The sequence below is a fragment of the Gossypium hirsutum genome, chromosome A06, assembly GCF_007990345.1.
Source record: "Gossypium hirsutum isolate 1008001.06 chromosome A06, Gossypium_hirsutum_v2.1, whole genome shotgun sequence".
In the NCBI taxonomy this organism is placed as follows: domain Eukaryota; kingdom Viridiplantae; phylum Streptophyta; class Magnoliopsida; order Malvales; family Malvaceae; genus Gossypium; species Gossypium hirsutum.
The window spans coordinates 28,463,290-28,472,992 of record NC_053429.1 but is presented as its reverse complement, the minus strand read 5'-3'; the positions used below and the strand labels follow the sequence as shown (position 1 = coordinate 28,472,992).

The following is a 9,703-nucleotide window of genomic DNA, read 5'->3' as shown; positions in this document are numbered from 1 at the left end:
CCGTGTGGTCTGCCCGTGTGAGGAAGTCCAGGCCGTGTTGATTTCGTACGTTGGCCCATTTTCTCTATTTTTTGGCCCGTTTCTCGTTCTTTCGCTTTTCTATGCTCACCTAAGTATAAAACATGAAATTAAGGCATTAGGAGCATTGAATTCACCAATTCTAAGGAAAAATCATCCATAAAATGTGTTAAGCATGGGGTAAAAATATGTATAAATTATAGTTTATCAAATACCCCTACACTTAAGCATTTGCTTGTCCTCAAGCAAAATCCTCAACTCATAATCAAAATAAATTCTTCTCAACTTATGATTTCTATTGATAATATGTCAAACTAATTCATGAGTATTCGCATATTGAGAATTCAACTAAAAGAACATTAGAGCTTCAAATATTCCAAGTTGAGTATTTAATCATGCAAAACTTAGGCATCTCCCCTTATCTAAGTGGTTACCTCGACTGAAATCTCACGGAGTTTAACATCCTCACTAAAGATTCACTCAAATCACTCAAAATGTTTAAGGACAATGAAAGTAGCACTCATCAGTCAATATGAAAAGTTATTACCATAGGCTTGCATGAAAATCAAATCTCCAGCACTATAAATTGAGATGATACATCAATCAAAAGGTGTTTAGAGGGTTGTAATGAGGCTTGGTTAGGGGTGTGGTCACAAGCTGAAAGAAAAAGTTAGAATCGAGATTGAATTAAAAAATTACTTAACTAGAAAAATTTTTAATCATTACTTGCGTACAATAGAGCTTTTTCTTAGAATATGGAATTTAAGTACCTAAACTCAAAAACAAAATATTACTACTAATATATATACATTTTTTTAAGAACAAGTCAAATAACATAGACTAACTATTAAGAACAAGACATAACTAAGTAATTTATTCAACTCAAATCTCGACAAAAATAGGGATCAAAATAATTGAGGGGATTTCAACAATAATGGGTTAAGGGTTAATATTAAGGGTAATACAAGAAATGGCTTGTTAGCTTAACGGGGTTTACTAAGGGTTAATCGTGGAGGTAGGCTTTTCATGGCATAAGTGGGTTAATCCTAAGTGCCTCTATCATCTTGACATATCAAATCAAATAGTATGGTCTTGACATGCATAATCAAGCAAGTTCTAGAATAATAGTTCAATACTGACGCACTCATAATGAAAGTGAGCATGAAAGAATTAATAGATGCTCTTGAAGGCTCAAGATCTCACAAAAATTATGGCTTTTTGATGTTTAAACTTGTGAATTCTAATTTAAGATAATACTTAGACCTGGGGAAACAACCTAAAATTTTAAACTCTTAAAAATCAACGTATCATGCTTGCTTCCCTAATGTCTTAAAGTTAAACCATCAATGCATGAATGCCTATGTTTTAATTCTAGATATATCAATAAAAATCATAAATGAATCAAAATTTATCCTAAACATGATATGAGAGCTTTCAAGAGAACAAGGCAATCATTCATGGATTTTTCTGAGAGTGAAATAAATACCCCCCACACTTAAGGTGTACATTGCCCTGAATGTACAAAGATAGATATATAGAAAAGAATATAAAAATAAGTTAGGGAGAGAAGTGAAACTTCCTGAGTGATGAATGAATTTCCTTGAACTGGAGTTTTGGAGAATAATCGGTGTGAGGGTGGAGAATGATACTCCGGCGGTGGTAGAGGATCATTAGTCCATAAATCTGCGCCAAAAGAATATTATATCTGGTGGTAGCCATGGTCGTGGTCGAGCAAGACATGGCAGTCGTGGAGAACCTTTCCTAGTGGAGTTTCAAGTTCCTAAGTAATGGTGAGCTTTGTAGCTCTTTATAACTGTGATAAAATCAAGAACTTTTTAGGGGATATTAAGAAGAATAATTTCTCATAAAGAATTAACCGAGATTTGTTTATAAAACCTAATATAGTAAAAAAAAGGAAATAACATTTAAAAGTTAAAGGTGAAATTAATAAAAACATAAAATGAAAATAAAAATAAAATTAAAATTAAACATCATCATCGCCGGATGGTTCGCGAGGTGGTGGTGGCGATGAGATGTGGAAGTGCTGACAAATCTGCTGTAGAGTAGCATCAATGTTATCAAATCGTTGAAAACACTGCTGCTCGAATCGAGTGAGGCACTCAGAGATGTCAGCATATGAAGCCACCACATGAACTAGACGAGAGGGTAGTGGTGGCTGAGACGGTGGGTCCTTGTGCTGTGGGGGGACATCTTCAGTAATGTCCTCAAGGGCGTCCTCCTCGGTAGATTGGGCGAGACGATATTGAGGAGGGTAGGTTCTTCGGCATTTTTGGATTATCATAATGCTTAGCATGCTCAAGATTCCTTGTGAAGATATCAGGCCAATGAGGGTCAAAGATGATTCTTGGGCCGCGGTGTTGAGGAGCCTGAAGTGTCGAGCCAACCGAGTAACATAGGGGCCAATAGAGATGACCCCTTCCTATGCCGCTCCGACTGGTGCTGAATGGCGAGGGCAATAAAATAAGCAAGGTCTATGACGTGCCCATGTGACATACACCATAGAAAGTAGGCGTCGTGAGTGTTGACGACGCCAGTGCTCTCTCGCCTTCCTGCTAACATGTGAGCCAAAATGGCGTGTAGGTACCTCAGAGATGGAGGGAGAGCCGATGCCTTGGAGCAGCTAGGATTGTAGGTGGCTGAACCTGGTAATAGTGTGTCCCAGCACCGTGAAGGAGAGTGATGGATGTGGCGGTTGAGATCATATAAGTCATTCTCCTCCTTGAACTCCTCAGTCTATAAGTCCAGTGCAGAATCAAATTCTAGGACGCTTAGCTGGCGGACTAATCCGCCTAGGGAAAATTGGACCTTGCTGGGATCATCGTAGTTCGTCATTACGGTCTGAAGATAAAATGTTGAGCATAGTTCCATCGTGAGCTCGAGATATGTTGGCTCGATGATCCCAAAGAAAAGTTCCCAAGGGTCGCTGGTTCGGAGGGCCCAAATCGCATTAGCCAACTGGACTTGTTCTACTGTAGCCTAATCGATCCAACGACCCACAATTAAAGGTCGGGCTCAGAGTATTTGGAAAAGTTCTTCTTGGGGCCAAATGGGGAACTACAGGAAAGGGTGACAAATTTTCACTGTAGGACCTAAAGAAGATGACGCTCCCTTCCTTTTCTTTGAAGCAGGGACGACGACCTTTTTACCACGTGAAGACGACATTGTATACTTGCAATATAAAAAAGAATAATAGTAGGTAAATGAATTTGAAAAGGGGAAAGCCATGAATTTGAACTAACAATTTCAGCCAAAACTACTAATACTAACCAAACTCAATCAAAATAATCAATTTGATAGCATAATTTTGTGACATTAGCATGGTAATTGCATGAGAATGAGCATAGTAATGGCATGGGTATGACAATAGAATGATGCTTGCCTAACAACTCGATTCAACATGAAGTGTACGATAAATAACCTAAGAATGCAAATTAAATGATAGAATAATGAGCAAAATGAAAATAGTATGGGGGAAAATGAAGATTATTTTGATAATAAGCATTAGAAATAAGTAAAATAGAAGTGAAAAGAGTAAACAAACACTTAGGGAGAGAGATTGGGTGTCAAAGAATGGAGTGGAGAGCGGCGCACAGGCATGGTAGGGAGGCCGTGTGGACTTGCAACGGCTAGGGTTAGGGATTTTGAGTGAAGAAGACAATGAATAGTGCAGGGTATTTATAGATTTTGGGACACACGCCAGGGAACACGCCCGTGTTCCCCAATTTTTACCCGTGTGATTCGCGAATTTTAAATTTGGGTGCATCTGAGAATTGGCTCACGCCCTTGTTCCTTAGGCGTGTGGGTGCACACAGCCGTGTCTATCTTCGTTCGCTTCTCTCACGCCTGTGTATGTAGTCCCACGCCCATGTTAATCTAACAGGTTCTAAAATGGTTGCTTGGCACGAGCGTGTCACACGCCCGTGTTAATTTGACAGGTTTGGCAGCGATTTCAAGGCACGGGCGTGTCGCACGCCCGTGTTGTTTTGGCAGGTTCGCCCATGGCCATGTCGCACGGCCTTGGCTATTTATCGTAGCTCGTGCTAGGAAAAATCTTTGCCTTATTTCCACATGGCCTAAGGAATGCCCGTGTGCTAGGTCGTGTCTGTGTGGGAAACCTGTATTCAAGAGCTCCGTTAGTAAGTTAGGTGTTAAACACTAAAATTTAAACAAGTTAATACAGTTAGTGCTCGGGTTGCCTCCCGAGAAGCATTTATTTATAGTCTAAGCTCGACTTACCTCTCCATTGAATGGTCATGGGGGTTCGAGGAGTTTATACTCCTCATTCCTGCTATCATTCTCATCAAAATAAGGTTTTAGATGGGTGTTGTTTACCTTAAAAGTGTCGAACTTGGGATGACTTACTGCTACTGTACCGAATGGGAAAATGCTAAGTACCGTAAGAGGGACTTCTTCAGTCAGTTTGGTAGTGACAATGTGAGGATCTGCGGCATCTAATAAAAACTTTATCTCCAACCTCAAGTTGATTTGGGAAGGTGGTGTAGTTTTGGTTTATCGTGGGTTCTCAGTTTATGCGTCCGCCATTCATCTAGCTCCTTGATTTGTAGCCTTCGTTCTTCATGAATAGGTCCTCTACTATTGCTTGAGAATGGCTCATGTACTTCCTTCAGACTCATTTCCTGAAAAGTAGGTTGCACCATATTGTCAGTTTTAGTAGAATGGTTTAGACGATGACCTTCAATTTCCGATGTGTAGCCAGAATTGTGAGCTTGATGGGTGATTGTTTTGTCTCCCACACGAAGTGTGAGCTCACCTGTGCCAACATCAATAATCATTTTAGCAGTTGCTAAAAATGACCTTCCTAAAATCAAAGGAGTGTTGCTATCCTCATCTATGTCTAGAACAATAAAGTCAATGGGAAATATAAATTTATTGATTTTAACTAGCACATCTTCAATAATACCCCTAGGAAATCTTATAGTTTTATTTGCTAATTGAATGCTCATCCTAGTCTTTTTGGGTTTCCCAAGACCTAATTGTTTGAACATTTTTTGGGACATGACGTTAGTACTAGCCCCTAAATCAGCTAATATATTAGTACCATCTAAACTACCAATTAAGCAAGGAATTGTGAAACTCTCTGGATCTTTTAATTTTTTGGGTAGCATATTCTACAGAATAGCTGAGCAAACTGCATTTAGCTCCACATGCGACGCCTCATCCAACTTCCGCTTATTTGCGAAAATCTCCTTTAAAAATTTCATTGCGTTTGTCATCTGTTATAGAGTTTCAATAAACGGTAAGTTAATATGTAATTTTTTTTAAGAGTTTAAGGAATTTACCAAATTGTTCATCTGAATGGTCTTTCCTTTTTGCATTGGGGTATGGCACACGAGGTTTATATTCGACATTCACTGATTTGTTTTTATTATGACCTACCTCACCTTGACCTCTGCTCACCACAGTTTCTTGCCTCGGTTCTGGCTCAAGCTCAAGGAATCCTTCTTCATTTTGAACATTAATTGCATTGAGCTGTTCCATTGGGTTGGGTTCAGTATTACTTGGCAAGGTACCTTGTGGTCATTCGGGGATTAGTTTGGACAGCTGGCCTATCTGAGTTTCGAGCCCTTGGATGGACGCTTGTTGATTTTTAAGTGTTGTCTCGGTGTTCTGGAAGCAAGTTTCTGACACCGAGATAAATTTAGATAGCATCTCTTCAAGGTTCAATTTCTTTTCCTGTTGATAGGGTGGTTGTTGAAAACCCGGAGGATTCTGTGGCATTTGATTTCCTTAACCACCCCAGGAGAAATTTGGGTGGTTCCTCCAACCTGCATTATAAGTATTGCTATAAGGATTATTTTGAGATCGAGGATTATTACCCATGTAATTTAATCGTTTGTTCTCCATGCTGTGGCCATAGGATTGATATTCTGAATTGCTTGATCCACCTCCACTGACTTCACAATGCATTACTGGATGAACCTGCAAAGAACCAAGTAAACCATCAATCTTTTTATTTAGAAGTTCTACTTGGTTTGACAGCATAGTAACTGAATCGACGTTATAAACGCCTGCTGTTTTAGTTGGTTTAGTCCTCATGACTTGCCACTGATAGTTATTCAGTGACATCTCTTCAATAAATTCGTAAGCCTTTTCAGGTGTTTTGTTATTGATGGTTCCCTCGGCTGCTGCATCAATCATCTGTCTTGTCAAGGGGTTCACACCATTGTAGAATGTTTGATCTTGCAACCATAGAGGTAATCTATGGTAAGGACACCTTTGCAGTAGGTCCTTGTATCTCTCCCATGCATCGTAAAGAATCTCTAAGTCCATCTGCACAAACGAAGAGATATCATTACGTAATTTGGCCGTTTTACCGAGTGGAAAATATTTTAATAAAAATTTATCAGTCATTTGTTCCCAAGTAGTAATTGACCCTTGTGGTAACAAGTTCAACCACTGTTTAGCTTTGTTCCTCAATGAAAAAGGGAATAACCGAAGATGAATGGAATCGTCAGAAATGCCATTAATTTTAAATGTATCATAGAATTCCAGGAAATTTACCAAGTGAGTGTTTGGATCCTCATCCTACAAACCATCAAACTAAACAAATTACTGTATCATTTGAATAGTGTTAGGTTTTAGTTCAAAATTATTCACAGCAATAGCAGGCCTAACTATACTTGACTCAGTTCCTGTTAAAGTAGGTTTAGCATAATCATACATAGTACGAGGAGTAGGATTCTGATTTGCTAGTTCAGCGGGTATCATAGGAGGTAGCTGATTGTCTTGATTTTCAGCCATCTCCTCAGTCGTAGTCATGATATCGTCCTCTTGCTCTTCCTCTGTGTATCTTAAGCCTCGCCTTACTTCTCTTCGATTTCTGTAAGTTGTGCGATCGATTTCTTCGTCAAAAAGTAGTGGTCCTGACGGGTTTGTTCTAGTCATAAACTATAAAAACCTGCTAAGAGAAAGAAAAAGTAAATTAATAAATAATAATAAAAATAAAATAAAATTAACTTGCAAGAAAAATAAACGGCTAAAGTAATAAAAATTGAGTGTTCCTAATATCTTAGTTCCCCGGCAACGGTGCCAAAAACTTGATCGTGATTTTGTGAGATAAGTTTTATAAATTTATAATTAATCATTCTTGAAACTAACTATTATTATGATGTAGGCAAGTGTACCTATCGAACAGTAGTATAGTTTTAGCAAGACCGGATTGTCAAACCCAAAGGAACTAAAAGTACTAGTAATGAATGTCTTTTTATTATCTAGCCTAAGAATAAAGAGATTTTGTTTTATTTAACTAATTATCTAAACTAAGAACTCACAGAGAAAAGAATTGGGGAATTGCTTTTGGGAAAATTGATTGAATGAAGACAATACCTAAGGAAAAATCCACCTAGACTTTACTTGTTATTCTGGCTCCGAATCGGACAATTTATTCATTCAACTTGTTCCGTACAGATCCCTAAGTTATGTTATTATCCCTATTCAAGACTAATAACGTCTAATCCCTAGATTGAATAATTGAGACTTTTCTCTAATTAACACCCTAGGGTTGCATTAACTCGATCTATGGATCCCCTTATTAGATTTCACCCTAATCCGGCAAAATCTTGTCACCCTATCTCTAGGCGCACAATCAACTCTGCTTAATTATGACAATTTTACTTTTAGACAGGGTCTATTCCTCCTCTGAATAAGAGCTTAACTTGAATCAATATCATAGAATATCAAAACAAGAATTAACACATAATTAAAAACAAGTCAAATATTTATCATACAATTTAGAAAACAATAACAAGATTCGTCTTAGGTTTCATTCCACTTAGGTATTTAGGGGATTTAGTTCATAACTAAAAAGGAAACATCTCAGAAGAATAATGAATACAAAACATAAAGAAAACCCAAAACTCCTGAAGGGAAATTGAGGGGAGATCTTCAGTCTTGATGATGAATCCGGCTTCTGAGATAGATCAATCAGCTTTCTTCGAGTAATTCCTTCCTTCCTCCCTGTGCCTCCCTATTTCCTCCTCCTTTAGGATGTATTTATAGGCTTTGGAATGCCTAAGAACCCTCAAAATTGGTCTTTTCCGAATTGGACTCAACTTGGGCTCGACAGGGACACGCCCGTGTGTGATTACTTCAGGCCGTGCTCGAGCCTGTTAGAATGGCACGGGCGTGTGTTCTACCCGTGTGAGTCGTGCTTCGATTCTAAAAAATTGACATGGCCGTGTGGTCTGCCCGTGTGAGGAAGTCCTGGCTATGTTGATTTCATACGCTGGCCCATTTTCTCTGTTTTTGGCCCGTTTCTCGTTCCTTTCGCTCTCCTATGCTCACCTAAGTATAAAACATGAAATTAAGGCATTAGTAGCATCGAATTCACTAATTTTAAGGAAAAATCATCCATAAAATGTGTTAAGCATAGGGTAAAAATATGTATAAATTACGGTTTATCATTGTCTTAGATGTAGCCACATATCGATGCCACTGTCCCAGACAGGGTCTTACTCGTAAACACATACCGAAATCACAAATCGATTCCATGGACTTACTCACACACATATATCGGAATCCAATGTGATGAAATATGTATCCTAGCTATTCCTAAGGTTCATACGGGGCTTTCGGACATCGTATCTAGGTTGAATCGAACTCGAAAGTGTAGTAACCATATTGAATCATATTCGGCCATAGTATATATAAATTCTAACATTTCATAACAGCATATAAATATAACATTAAATTACCAATAAACACGTCTATTTGTTTATAAACTTACCTCGGGTGATACAAAACAGAATGGGGCAATTAGTGGACAACTTTCGTTTTCCCCCGATCTGAATCCGATTTCTTTGGTTCTTGATCTAAACATATTCAAATTAAGCTCATTCAAACATATTTTCATTTTTCATCATCAAACAACAAAAATCACCAACTATCAACAATGGCACAATTCAAAATATTCATCAAAAATCAAAAATTAAAGCTTGGGTTTTGTAGTACTCGAAGCAACGATCTCAAAAACGTAGAAATTATCAAAAACCGACAAAGAACGAACCTTGATTTTAGCTTGGAAGATGGTCGAACTAGGTTTCTTCTCCTCTCTTTGTTTTTAGTTTCGGCTATGGTGGAAAGAAAGTATGAGCACTATAGTTTTTATGTTATATTTTATGATATATATTAACTTTTATTTTAGTTTCCTAATTTACCTTTAATGACCTTATATTAAAACCATATTTTATAAGCCTAATGTCGTCCACATTAAAACAAATGGGTTATTTACCATTTAAAAGCCTTCACTTATAAAGCCAATAGCAAATTAGCCTTTTACAAATTAAACAGCCAAATTTTCTATTTACGCGATTAAGTCCTTTTATTAAATCGAACACCTAAACAATGAAATTAAGTCACGAAAATTTCACAGATATCAATTCACACAAAATAAACACAGAAAATAATTTTTAAATATTTTTCTGACTTGGATTCGTGGTCCCGAAACCACTGTTCTGATTAGGGTCTAAATCGGGCTATTACAGCCACTCACACGCCTGTGTCTGAAACCATGTGGGGCATTTTGAATGCATTTGATTTCAACACCTGGGGACACACAGCCGTGTAACATGACCGTGTGTCGCACACGACTGAGACAAACGTCCGTGTCCCTGCCCGTGTGGACAAAAATAGGCTATTTGCAAAG

General features: G+C 38.0%; 1 non-coding gene across 1 annotated transcript; it reads left to right on the top strand.

Annotated features, from left to right (window-relative positions):
• Positions 1-6,256: 6,256 nt before the first annotated feature.
• Positions 6,257-6,363, top strand: LOC121231231 (small nucleolar RNA R71). The gene has a single exon (XR_005929296.1). It is a non-coding gene; the product is annotated as a small nucleolar RNA R71 (small nucleolar RNA).
• The last annotated feature ends 3,340 nt before the right edge of the window (positions 6,364-9,703 follow it).